Below are 15,047 nucleotides of genomic sequence, written 5' to 3'. Positions count from 1 at the left end.
TTCATAGACAAGTTGATTGCTTTCTAAGAAGCAGAAAAATAAAGCCGATTTCAGCAATTACCCAAGAGTCTGTGAGAGTAGCCACTCCTGAAGGGACAATAGAAGCAGCATCACCAGCCAGCTCGTTTCTCCCATCTGGAAGGAACATGGATTTCACAATATTTTCACATTAGATCAAGGAACATCCTATTCAAGGGCCTGAGAAAGTTTGTGGCTTGCTGAAGCATATAAAGACTTGGAAAATGTTACCATGAAAATCTGATGTGATGAGACTTAAACCAGCCTAGATAAATGTAGAAAGAGTTCTTAAATAGATAGGTATTATAAGTAAACAGACCGTTTTCTGAGCCTTTACACTCTACTGTGATAAACCTGCCGCCCGAGAGAAGGGGAAAACAGCTCCCTAAGAAAGCACTAAAACTGATGGTTGGAGAAAAAATGTATGCATATTGATGTACACATTATATTTATATATAAAATAATATAAATCAGTATGAAGTAAAAATTCATTGTACTGTCTGTTCATTCTCTACATTAAAAAGTTCATCAAATAGCTGTAGCAACATTCATATTCAACGGAAAGAGTTGCTTGGCACTATGACTTTTTCTTCACATTTAACTAAAATGTCCTGAATACCTACTCTGAGTAGGCAGCAATATATCAGGTGACTTGTGTAAACCAAATAATTGAATTGCCCCCAACTCTCCTAGCTGGTGTTAGCCTCACTTTTTAGATGATAAAGTTAGGCTCAGAGAGATTACTTAACTTAGTGTGCTCTAAACTGTAGATAACAATACCTAGCAATGGCCTAAACAAAAATCACTTCAAGTTATCCCCCGTAACAAGGAGTCTGGAAGTCTGGGTCCCAGAGTTGAGTCAGCAGCTTGATGATGACATCAAGGACCTTGGCTCTGTCCAGCCTTCCACATGTCCCTCCTCGGCATGTTGGCTTTTAGTCTTCAGGCTTTTTGCCTTATGATTATATGCTGGCTGCAGCAGCTCCAGACATCACTTGTTTACACTGCCAAAAAGACGGACAAGATAGAGGGGTGTAGGGGCTTCTCTTGATGCAGCTTCCCTTTATACCTGGAAAGAGAAATTTACCCAGAGCCCCCCTAACATACTTATCCTTAAATCTAGTTTGGCAGAAATGGATCACACGGCCAATTGTAGCTGCAATGCTGGGCAAGTGGGTATAGAGCATTTTAGCTATTCTCCTTGGAGGATGGTTTTGCCAGGGAGGAAGGAAGAGAAGGGAGAGGAATGGCAATTGAACCGACACCAACAGTGTCTGGCACATTTACCAAAGTCAGAGATTGATCCAGCTAGAGCTGTCTCTCATTTCAAATAGCACATACCAACTTAAACAACTTAATAGTAAAAACCCCCAAATAATCTGATTTAAAAAATGAGCAAATGACCTGAATAAACAGTTCTCAAATGAAGATATACAAATGGCCAAGAGGTATATGAAAAGGAGCTCAATATTATTAATCACCAGGGAAATGCAAATCAAAACCACAATGAGATACCACTTCACTTGTTAGACTTGCTATTGTCAAAAAGACAAAAGATAGTGTGGTGAGAATGTAGAGAAAAGGGGACCCTTGCATACTGTTGATGGGAATATAAATTAGGACAACCATTTTAAAAAATAATATGAAGCTTCCTTGAAAAATTAAAAATAGATCTATCACATGATCTAGCAATCTCACTCCTGGGTATATATCCACAGGAATGAAATCAGTATATTGAAGAGATACATGCATTCCCATGTTCACTGCAGCACGATTCACAATAGTCAAATATGGAATCTACCTAAATGTCCATTAATGGATGTATCGATAAAGAAATGTGGTACATATACACAGTGGAATACTATTCAGCCATAAAAGACAATTTTGTCATTTGTGACAACATGGATGAACCTAAAGGACATTACACTAAGTGAAATGAGGTAGTCACAGAAAGACAAATACTGCATATTATATGTGGAACCTAAAAAAGCTAAACTCATAAAAGCAAAAAGTAGAATAGTGGTTACCAGGTGTTGGGCTTGGGGAGGAGGAAAATGGGGAGATGTTGATCAAAGGGTATAAAGCTTTAGTTAGACAGGATGAAGACATTCTGGACATCTATTGTACAGCATGGTGACTATAGTTAATAGTAATGTATTTTATACCTGAAAATTGCTTAGAGTGGATCTTAAATGTTCTCATCACAAAAAAATGATAAATATGTGAGGTGATGGATACGTTGATTACCTTGATAATCATTTCTCAATGTATACATATATCAAAACATCATGTTGCAAACCATAAATATACACAATTTTTGTCAATTAAAAATAAATAAATAATTTTTAATAAAAACAAAACAAACAATAAAACATATACCTTTTGCCCTACACCATGCAGAAGAAGTAGGAAAGTACTTCCTCAGGTAGTCGCAGCCCACAACTTTTAACACCAGTGCTATGTCCTTAAAGGAACCACTGAAAGAAAGGGTGCCAGAAGACTGTTGGTGATTGTGGAACTCAGATTAACCCTTTAAAGCATGGAGACTCTGACTCCCTTTCCTGAGTGTCACTTGAGGTCTCCAGGGAGACAAGCAGACATCCCTCTGGGGAACAGAAAGTCATCTAGGTCTTGCCTGGACTAACCCCACATTCCTGGAGTCTGAGGAGCAGTGGGCATCTGAGAGGGGCTTCATTTTATACCTGGCTTGACTCAGGCTTGCCACTGGGTCAAAACACTTGTCAAGTCTAAATGTCCTTCAGTTCTGTACCCATTGCAATGTACAAAACATCTCCAACTGTTTTTTCTGTTGGGTTTATTGGTTTCTCTCTAACTGGTGCAGATGTTTTCATACCATACCACATTCACATTTTCTAGTGCATCATTTATGGATTCTAATAGTTGCATATTGAAAATTATATGTAATAATTATAAAATAGTATTGGAATTATTTGCAACATATTGACTTGTTTAAACACATAAATATATAAATAACATGAATTTAAAATTTTTATTTTCATTTACACAGTTATCAGAATCCAAAAGCCCAAGAAACAGAGGACTGAGTATACACTTTTTGTTTATATAACACATGCACACACATGCATGTGTACACACGCACACACACCCCTACCTGGATACTCAATGGTGAAATAAAGAAAAGAGAGAAGCCATAATCCTTATTCTCAGAAGTTTATAGATAAGAAGCAGAAAGGAAAAGCTTTCAAAAACTTGGGTTTGAATTCTGGCTCTGCCACTTGCACCTTGGCATTGGGCACATTGTATTAATAACATCTCACTGAGCTTCAATTTCTCATTTGAGAATGGGGACAACAACTCCACTCTTCATGACTGGTGGAGGATTCGGAGAAAAAGTAAATGAACTAACTATCTAGCACAATGTTAACACTACCCATAAACACTCAAAAATTTTCTATTGTTGTTTAGACAGGGACAGGAGACACTTATTGTGTCACTAACAAGTTTGGCTTTCTTGGCCCCAAAGAGTCTGTCCTAATTCTTCAAACTGTTTCAGAAATCCTAAGGTGGTACATCGAAAACAGTGACATCAGGCATAACTCCTAATTTCAGTGAATGTCCCTGGAATATCCAAGTCTCATATGGCATCTATGGGCAATTGATTTATCATGGCTGTAATCAGCTCTAATAGAGCCGCTTTCACAGTCAGCTTTTGTTAATGTTCCCCATTTTCAGTCACCCCCACAGGCAGGTAATTGCCCTTTGATTTTGGCCTCCAGGCAAAGAAGTCTTTCCTCCCATTCCAGTTATTCCACCCCTGAGGAAGAACACTGTTGAACTCCTCAGCCAAATACCAGGACAATTTGTCCAGTGTGTGGAGCTCTCTGCTTCCATTTCCTCCCATGTAGGTTGGAGGAATAAGTTTTGAGGTTTGGTTAGGATTCCAGGGAAAAGGCTGAGTTGCTTTGGGCCTCGACTGAGGTTCTGAAGATGTTGTCCATAGACCATCAGCCAACAGCCTCACCCGGGAGCTTCTTAGAAATACAAATTTCTGGCCCAGAGTCTACTGAACCAGAAGTTGCATTTTAACAAGATTCATAGGGGATTCACACATGTAGTTTTGAAAAGCCCATCCCTGGTCTACAGACTAATTTCACTTAAGCAAAAGAACCTTCCACCTAGTCCAACCTAGCTGTCTGGAGCACTACACTGGGATTTGATAGAAATTTCTAGTAGGTTAAAAAATATATGTTCATTTATGTAGCATTGCCATTGTTCCCTACACTTAAATTTCTCTCTGGGCCTGCTTTATGCTGGGCTCCTCTGTGGTGGGCTGGAGCCAGCTGGCACAGGCTCTTGAGAGCCCATGCATGTCCTTTCCCAACTGTGTGTTCAGAGATGTCATGTTGGTAGCATGAAATTAGCCATAGTGGGAGTATTTATATCACCAAAATAGGGAAATATACATATTGGAGCATTATTTCCCCCCAAAGAACTGGCTCACAGCACAGACATACCTGCTATAAGTCAAGGGTGTTGCCTCCCTGGCATAATAACATCATATAAGCATCCCAATCCTATTGTCATTTCCAACACACTCTAATTCTTCTGCAACAGAAAAAGTGCATTTCTTTTCATTCTATCCTTTGTAGAAATGGAGATCAATCAGCTACCGCCTAACACCATCTCATGGAAATGCTATAGCTCAACAATTTTAATATACATGAGAATCATCTGGGGTATCTATTAAATCTGCTCTTTTATAAAGCTTCACTCCCAGGATTTTTATTTAGTAGATTTATATTCATACCTGGGATTTTGAACTTTTAAAAAGGCACCCCAAGAAGTCCCAGTGCTAGAAGTCTTTAGACAACACCTTGAAAACCAGTTCAGTCTGGGGCACATCCCCAGGGAAGCAGCTCACTGCTTTCACCTTGGGGATCTGAGCTCTTCTACCACCACCACCCAATTCCCTGTGTCTCCCCAGAGAAATAAAACTTTCTTAATCAAACATCCCAACTGTGAACTCATTTGTGTGCTGCCAATTTGCAAAGCTTATAGTAACTACCTGTTCAGATAGCAGGGAATGGTTAAGTAGCGTGATCTCCAAACCCCTGGATTCCCCAGCAGAAAATCAAGATCCCATTGGAAAGCTACAGACTGCCAACTTTCCAAGGATATCATCTCCAACTGAAATCAACAATGCATTCTTAGAGCCTCTGGCTCAGGTCTCCCAAGCATATCATTATTATTCTAATGGATTTTGGAAAGTACATGTTCTCTAATTATAATCCAGGAAAGGAATACACAAATAGAAATACAGAAAGAAGGGACTTGCTATCGTCCCTTTGAAGGAGTTGGTGACTGAGTTAGCTCAGCTGTTCTTAACTGATAGAATTAGATTTAGTCTACTGGGCCTCACTGAATAAAAGTCGGGGAATTTTCCATTAAAATGAATATTCTGGGCTTCTGAAAAAAAATTATAAGTTCTGATGTCACTGGGCCCACATTCTGTGTGGCACCAGTCCAGAGCTGAGTAATGGTAGCTGTTTTTGAAAAAGGCATGAATTCCTCAGTTTGCAGTAGTTTCTATCACTCCCACTTTGTTTTCCTAACTGGCCGTGTCTGTGTAGTTATCAGAGTTTGCAACCTCTTGGAAGCTTTACTTCCTTCCCCGGGGTTCTCTTTCGCCCTCCCTCCAAGCTCCTTGCAGAGACCCACAACATAAAATCCTTGGAAATTCTGCTTGCTTTCTGTTGCAAACGAAACCAACTTTATGTTTCACAATTGTTAGATTCTTTTTCACATCAATAACTACCTAAAGTTAGAGGTAGGTGAGGTCTGTAAAGGAACTCCTCAAACTTTAATTTGACCATGAAGTTAAAGTTGCCTGGGATCCTATTAAAATACAGATTTTAATTCAGTAGTTCATGAGTAGACCTGATTCTGTATTTCTAACAAACTCCCAGGTAATTAATGCCTATGCTGCTGGCTGCATGCACCATACTTTGAATAGCAAAGGTATAAGTTTCTGCCCCAAAAACTTTGTTCCCAGGTTCTATCAGAAGCAGGACTCAAACCAAAGTCTGCCATTCATACAAACATTTATTAACAAAAGAATTAAAAAGTCATACAATCTGGTTATAAACTGGGTGAAGTCTCAAGTCTTTGCCTTCTTAATTGTTCTGACCTTGGCCTTGAGTAAACCAAAAGTGACAGTGTTCTGGAAACAGGGATTCAGTTAATCTTAGAAGCTGAATCTGGCAATCTCAGTAACAGTTGCTAGAAGAAGGACAGGTTCAGAATCAAGCTTTGAGTACCACTGTGAAGAGTACAGACTGCTAGATAACCTGAATTGTTATGTTTTATGCAAGTGCAGAAGAGTTTCTATAATATTTATAATATTCCTATCCAACCCACATATTTTGAATATCAGCAATTTCATCAATGTAAATGCATTTATAAAAACATGCTAATATCTGAACCTCTGGTGTCAACTGAGGATAAAGATAGCTGGATGCTCGTAGTGACCATCCATGCAAGGGATTAAACACAGTGAACCGCTATCTGCAACGTGTATCCCAATAGAAGCAGCCAGCAGCACCTATTTTTATTATATTGTCTTTGGTAATATATTTTAAATTAAATGACACACCACAGAACAGACTCTGAATAAGAAATGGGTGCTACAAACTGGATTCTGCCCTTGTTCTGAGGCAGAAAGGATCAATTTTACACTTGAGAGACATCAGTGTGAAGGAGGCAGGATGGTCCCTTTCAGCAAAGTGCGGAACTTTCCACTGCTGCCTCCTAAACAAGACCTGAGAGTCCCCTCACCCAAAGCCTTTATATTCTTGGCACATTCATTTTTCCGACTGATTTTTATCTGGGCCCCTTTTCCACCATGTTTTCAGCACACACACTCTCATGGCACCTCATGAGAAACAGAAACTGAAAATAAGAGTTGGAAACAACCCTAGAGGTCACCAAAAAAGGCAGGTTTCCAACCTTGGCCTTAAAGCCCTTTGCTCTGACCTACTCTCACCCTGTAATGCAAATGCATAATTTATGTAAGAAAGAGGACTGCTCTGGAAGAAGCAGGGAGTAGATATGGGGAGAGCTGAGACACAACCTTCTCCCACTCTCCCTGTGCCTTCATTCCTTCGTCCTTGAGTGGCCTCCAATGGACACCGTTTAGTAACATTAACCTGAACTGAAGTCATTCTTCTAACACCCATTTTGCAGATCAGGAAACTGAGTCCTTGAGGGGATAAGCAATTTGCCCAAGTTCACGTAATTAGATGGTGCAGAACTCAAATTCCCTTTCTGCTGCATGTCAGATCACAGGCCTTCAGGAAGTGAGGTGAAGGTGCTCACTTTTGTCCTGAGACCAATGGCTCAGTGGGACACCATGAGTCAGGTTCCCGACCTGGCTGTCCATGCTCCTAAACCCTCCCAAGCCAGATGGCTCATTCTTTTACAATAGCTTCAGGGAATGGCTCAGCTTTTTCCTTTCTGGGTTCCAGATGGAAACCTCTCTCTATATAGTCCCTGGGTCACCTGAAAACCAAAAAATAAGGATTTTTCCCTCTCGCGATGCCATACAGACACTTAAGACAAACTGCACCCAGACACTTGGGAACTTGCCATGGTGAAGACAATGTGGCTGCTCTCCAGAATGGGGTGACTTTTCTTTCTCCAAGTGAGTTATGCTCTTTTTACCTGCTTCAGATGCAGCCAATTAGCTGATGCTGTGTCAATCTGCTCATCTCATTTCCCTAAAGGCTCCTGGTTTTCTTTTGGTCTCCACTTTCCACTCCATTTTTATATCTCCCTAACCTTTTCAAGTGGCCTTTAGAACCTCACTCATACAGAAACAAGACTTCCTGAAACACGCATGTATGCTTAGTGTCATCACTCAGAGTGGTGGTTATGATCAAGGACAAATTCTCCCCATGGTAAGATGGTACAGCACTCTGGGACATGATTTCCTGTTTATGTTCTGTACATCACCCTGAGGGTTCTTCTTTTCCCCCTCCTTTGTCCTTTCACAAGACCCTCCCCCTTGCTCCTCTCTCCACCCATCTGCCTTCTAAGTGAGGGCTTGTAAGAAAGTGTGTTCAGCATTGTCATGTTCAGCCTTGAGAAGTACCAACACTGACCACCTGCATTACGCTCACCACCATGCCACATTGTTTACCAAGTCAGCCGATTCTTGAAATAGAATAATAATAGGGACACAATACTGATTCATAATGATGGTAAGGAATAAGAAGAAAGAAATCTTGAAGAAGAAGAAAAAGAGAAGAAAGAAAGAAAGAAAGAACAATAAAAGCACTATGAGTAGATATTAGTAATAATACTAACAACTAACATTAATGGAGGAACTCTTTGTATCATGCACTACTGTGTGTATGTATGTGTTTACACTAAGTCCTCACAAGTACCATGTTATTTTCCCTTATTTTATGAATGAGGAAATGCAGGTACATCCAAGACCAATGAGCAAATAGGAAGCCAGGATTCAGCACCCAGATGCTGACATGGGCAGTGTGATTCCAGAGTGTGAGCTCCGTCAACTGCCCACCAAATGCAGTGCCCATGATTCATGGCTGGAAATGATGATGGCAGCAGTGCCCATGTATTGCAATTGCACACATGGGTGGCTCAGAGATTCAAGGGGCTCAGAGTTTCATAAAGCCAGGGATTCCTACACCAAGGGCATAGCATAGGATTCGGAGATGCTCAAGGCAAAGTTGTTTTATATCACCAATCCAGAGAATATGCTTTTACAACAGGTAGAGTGAAGGGGAAGCAAAGGTTGAAGCACTGCTACGTTAGCCTTCGCAAGATCATTATGTTGATAGTTCGCTAGACTCTTGCCTATTTTAGGAGGCTCAAGCTAATTTATTTTCTTCTTAAAATCACTTGGTGAGCTCTAGAAGTTGTTTTATCTCAAAGGCTATCTTGCTGTTGTATTTCAGTCACCTGCTACTCACAGATGGCTTGTCCACTTTGGGGATCATTTCTAATACTGGGGTGGCTTTCACAGGCCAACCACTGGGGCCCTCCTTTTTCCATTTCCCAGCCATAACACAAATTAATTTCCGTATTTGCTGCTTCCAAATGGCTTTCTCAGGTGTTTCTTAAATGAATCCCTGCTTATTTTGTATTCTTCACATCAAATTGCCCTTGTTTCTTCTACCCCCACAGCTGAGCGGAATGGATAGATGGTTATCCTGTTGTGCTTGAAAGCAGTGTAGGAATTATGTTCCTTTAAAATTTGAAGGAATGTAAAGACAACCTCCCCTGCAAGGTACCCTCCCCTTTATTGTCTTTTTTCAGCACTGACAGACGTTCTTTGGGGAACATTTAGGAACCAAACATTTTTGCCTTCATCCTGAATGAACTGATCTTATTAAAGCATCAGCGAGAAGTGAGACTTCCCATTTCAGAATGCAGTTCACACTGGTCTGACCTTATCTCCTGCACGTTCCTCTTGCTCTCTCTGCCCTGACTCTCCTCACCTCCTAGTTCCATCCATCTTGGGACCAGACATGAAAGTGCCTCAGGGCTTTTGCACTTGCCATTCCTTCCCTCAGCCTAAAATTCTCTTTCCCCAGATAGCTGCCTGCTCATGCTCATTCCCACCACTCTCTGCTCAGATGTCATCCACCAGAAAGCCCTCCATAGTCAGCTTAGTTTATAGTAGCTATCTCCACACATTTTCTGTTTCTTATCCTGCTTACTTTTTCTTCACACCATAGCCCAGCATTTTCTTGTATTTTTTTACTTGTTTGTTGTCTGACTTCCCCTCTAAAATGTCAGATCCATGAGCTGTGTTTACATTTAAAACAACCAACCAACCAACCAACCAACAACAAAAACCACCACTGTACCCTCAGCCCCTGGAACTTCACTTGGCCAGCAGCAGCGTTTGTTGAATGAATGAATGCTGAGCTGTGATGGAGGAGGGAGCCAGGCACTGATGAGAAAGGTAGCAGATCTCCAGAATCACATACTAGAAGTTTCTGGATCTCATCCTGTTCCTAAGACGTAAATTGCTTAATTGCATGTGAGAGTTCCGTTCACCTCTTCAGCACCCTAGTTCTGTAGAAATTACCCTCACTGAGCCAGGCTTTCCCTTCTGTCCTTCAGCTGCCTTTTTTTCCAGAGGGGTTGTTCCCATGCACCTTGCACCAAAGAAGACATTTGCCAAGCAGTCCCGGGCTCCCACATGTTAAAAACTGCTCAGGGCATCATCCTTAAAGGTAAGAGGCCAGTGTTTGCTCTGCACTTCCCAACGCATCTGGGCCAAGTCTCATGCTCGTCTTCTCTCTTGGGCTCCCATGTGCATAGAGCAGAAGAATTCTAGCAATTCTGGGGACCCATCCAGAAGGAGCCTGAGAGACTTGGCAACATATTTGGTGTCTCATTCCAACCACATTGCCAAGTTTAGAATTTAATTTACTTTCTTGTTATCTTGGAATCTAATGTGAGCATTTCAGCAGCGTCTGAAACAGGGCTACAACCTTTCCTGTCTTTCTGCTTCAGTCCCGTTTTGCCCAGCAGTTGCCCACGTTAAATGCACATGCCGGCAAGCTTCGGAGTCTGAGAACGCTATGTTCGAATCCTAGTTCTGACAATACTAGTCATATTCCTCGGACAGTCGAATGAATCCCTCTTAGGGATTCATAAGGGTGTCATAAAGCCAAGGACTCCTACATCAAGGGCATAGTATGGGATTCTGAGACGTTCAAGGCAAAGCTGTTTTATATCAACAATCCAGAGAATACGTTTTTACAACAGGGGGAGTGAAGGGGAAGGAAAGGCTGAAGCACTGCCACGTTAGCCTTCCCAAGATCATTATATTGATAGTTTGCTAGACTCTTGCCTATTTTAGGAGGCTCAAGGTAATTTATTTTCTTCTTAAAATCACTTCACAAGCTCTGGAGATTGTTCTATCTCCAATGCTGCCTTGCTGTTGTATTTCAGTCACCTGCTACTCACATGTTGGCTTTGAGGACCATTTCTAATACAGGGGTGGCTTTTTCCAGGCCAACCACTGGCATCCTATCTCCTTTTTCCATTTCCCAGCTATAACACAAATTAATTTCTATATTCTAATTTCTAACACTTATTGAACAGTTACCTTGGATCTGGGTCAAGCACCATATATGCTCTAACTCTCATAATCCTCAGAATTCTATAAGGGAGTGTCATAATTAACCAGCTTTTACATGTAAAAAAAAAATCAAGAGTTAGAGAGGGTTTAGGTTACTTGCCTAAGAATAAATGTCAGGGTGAGGATTTGAACCAGAGTCCTAGCTCATCACCACTTCATTGTATTATCACCGCCATTACTACTATTATTGTAATTATCATTTGTGATACAACGTGGAAACCCTAGTCCGTATGTCCAGGCTCTCCTGCCCTCCTTAGGGAGTGCTTCAGGCCTTGTCCTACTTGTAGAACTGGCCAGGTTCAAAACCGGCTACAGTCTCAGGAAGAGAAGGCCTTCCACTTTGGGAGTCTCTTTTACATTGTAGGGCACAGTGTGTTATAATGGACAAAGGCTTTCATGGGGACTCCCACTAACTGCACATCTCTTGAAAAGTCTATTTAACCTCCTGGCCCCTCCATTTTCCCAACTATAAAAGGAAGCTTTGGACAAAAAATAATCATGAATGAATAAATGAATAACATTTATTCTCCTCTATCCAGTGATTCTGTGGTCAATATTCAACTTCTCATAGCTTTGGTTTCTGTCACCTCCCTGTGTTTCATTTGCAGGGCTCTGTGCACATTGGCCCATTTCTCAAGCACAGAAATCCTTCCTATCAACCAGATAATACAAAGTAGCCCAGTCACCCAGCTGCCTCCTCAGATGAACTGTAAATTAATCTCTTAAATTCTTGTCAATCTCTCAGCTACTACCACAACTATCCCTAATAATAATAGCTAACATTCATGGCACCAAAGATTCTTCTATCATCTTACATTTAATTAATAACTAATTTAATCTTTATGACAATCGCATGAAGCAGTTACTATTATTAATATGCAACAAAGGAGAAGAAATCAGCATCCTAAATGATTTGAACTCTTTTCTTCTGAAGTTTCACAGCAGCCAAAGCATCTGCCAGGGCCTCTGGGATAAGCCAGGGAGGTGAGGGGCTGCCCAAGTCCACAGTGAGAGAGAGGCAGAAAGGCCTCTTCCTAGGTTTCCTGAAAGAAGAGGCTGCCGGCTGCTGCTCAGGGCTCATGTGTCATTTCAGCATTTCAGCACTGACAGAGGCAGCAGCTGTTCCCTACCAGCCCTGCATAAATCTGGAAACTGGAGAACATTGTCTACCTCTGTCCTGTTGCACTGGCATCTTCTCTCCCTGGTGAGATGTCTTGGAGACAGAAATGTCCCTCTGTCCTGGAATGTGAATTAAAGAGGCTGCCACTTTGATTTCCTCGTCTTTCTTTTCCCCACCCTGGGGAACTGAATGCATCTGAATGCATGTCAGAGGAGCTGCCTTGAATTGTCACCAAGAGGTAGTAGAGATACCCATACGAAAGGAGGTGGCTTTCTGGAAGTGAGCAAAGATGATAAAATGCACCAAAAGGGAGCTGCTGTCAGCCTTGTTCTATGACAAACTCTGTCATTCTATAACTTGGGGGTGAATTTTCAGGCATGGTTAATAGTGAAGAGGCCATGGTGAGTCACCATCCATTCAAAGAGCCACACAGACCTAGTCTCAGCAAGCTTTGTTATCATGGACAAAGGCCTTCTTGGGGACTCCCACTAACTGCATGTCTCTTGAAAAGCCTGAGGGCTGAGGCTGCAGGATGACCTGCCCTTCATGTTTATTCCCTTAAGATTTAATGCATGTTGCTGCTTTCCTGGCAGCAAAGGCAACTCCCACGGCTACATTATTTTTGCAACACGAATGGTCAGAATTTTTTCAGGAGTGACATAAATTCACCTTTAACTTTGTACAAGGAGATTGATTTTTTTTTTTTCTTTCTTTGAGGAATGTTTTTTGGTGGTTAGGAAACTCATGTTTCCAAAGTTTGCAAGTCATGATGAAAGAGTCTGCAGGTTTAGTCACTCCATTAAACAGTTGTAAATATGCACCCTGCTTAATAAAGCAACAGGTGTGCTCCTCAAAAGTAGCATGGATGTCAAATCGGTGAAGGAAGTCTTCCTGTTAACTCATGCTGCAGTATCCCAACTGCTCTGTCTTATCCTCTTGGAAATCATCAGGAAGCTAATTACACTAATGTGACCATTACACATTGTATACATGTATCAAAACATCACACTGTACCCCATAAATATGTACAATTATTATGTGTCAATTAAAATTAAAACTAAACTTAAAAAAAAAGAAATTGTACAAGAAGTGGCAGCAGCACCTAGCTCTTTAACTTTACCTTTTTTCTGATCTTTGCTGTATCCTTCACTAGAAGTTGATATCTACAAACACTTAAGTGGACCAGAGGAAGCTGCTACTTAAAGGAATGTTTGAGAACATCTCAATAAAATAAGGAGTTCTTCCTGATGCCAGAAATCTCTTAAAATTTAGTTGTTTTGTTCATTTGTATTTAGTTCAACAAATCTTTGACATTCATAGAGATATAATCAAAGATCTTCAAGAATTTCCAAATGTAAAAAGATCATTATATTCTCCCTTTCCCCACAAAAATATCAATAAGTATAATTGAATACTTAAGCAATGTCTTTAGATGCTTACTTTTTTAAACACAGCATAGTCTACTTTTTAATTTATCCCAGACTTCTATTTTCTGGATAAAAACCAGTCATCAATTGCATAGAACTATTCAATATCTTTTTAAAAAATGTATGCATGGTCTTTTTTTTAAAATTAACTTTGATTTCTGTCAAAGCAATGCATAAAAATGGTTGAAAAATCAAATAGCAGTTAAAGGTTTATTATAGAAAATAGCAGTTATGTTTCCCAGTATCAACTGTTTTTGACTCTCTTAGCTTTCCTTCTAGAATATACCTCTGTACTTTTAAAATGTATTTATTTTTATATTTTTTTCATGTATCAGTTTGAGACACTGACTACCTATAATTTGGTAGATGAAGGTTAGCTTCCCTCATCCCATTCACTGACACACATACTGACAGTCACCCATATGACTGTCCTTCAAAAATATTTCTGTCCACACTTTTTGGTTAAATCATACTGTATGTTCATGTGTTATGAATCCATGAATATTGTACTCTGCTGAGTAAACTACCCTGTCTTATAAACCTTTTTATTTTTCCTGGAGTTTACAGTTTTCTTGTTTTTTCATTTGATTAATTTTTCTATGCCCAAATCACTAACTCTTCCTTACAGCCCTGGCTGGTCTACAGTATTCCCCCACTGCCACCACCCCTGTGCTGATGCTGTTTTCCACATGATCAAACGCATCCAATAATGTATCTTTACATCACCATTCCCAGTCCAGCAAATGGCATGCATTTCAGGACTTTTTGTTTTTCACAAGGAAATAAAACCATTATTCTATTTTAAAAGTTGCTATTTTTCTAGAACAGGACTTCACTGTGATGTGCTTGCTGATTTGCCAATTAAGCTCATTCCATAGATAAATAACTCAGACCTTGCAGTAAAAATTTCAGATTTGTGCCTCAGCAAAAGGGAAGATCATCATGTCAGGAATTTTTAGGGTTTTCATGAGTGGGTAAACACCCCCAAGTTTAATCCCCAAATACCATACTATAGGCCCACTCAGATGTGGAGAAGCTTGTTAAGGACTTGCAATAAATGTACACACGTGCACACACATGAACACACGCATATGAATGTGCACATTTGCCCTAGTTCCTAATAAGTAAAGCGTGCTTTGGTGCACAAGGAAGATGTTTTTGGTTCCCAATATATAGGAGAGAGGCAGGTTCCCTTTAAAAGGCAAGGCACTTATTATCTATCCTGGGACTGTTGGTTCTGTCCCCAAGGCTTGTAACCTTGCCTCCAGGCATCTTTCCTAATTGTTGTTCACCTGGAATGCGTCCTTGCCAAATGGGA

The sequence above is a fragment of the Eulemur rufifrons genome, chromosome 3 (genome assembly GCF_041146395.1).
Source record: "Eulemur rufifrons isolate Redbay chromosome 3, OSU_ERuf_1, whole genome shotgun sequence".
NCBI lineage: Eukaryota > Metazoa > Chordata > Mammalia > Primates > Lemuridae > Eulemur > Eulemur rufifrons.
This window is presented reverse-complemented; position numbering follows the sequence as displayed.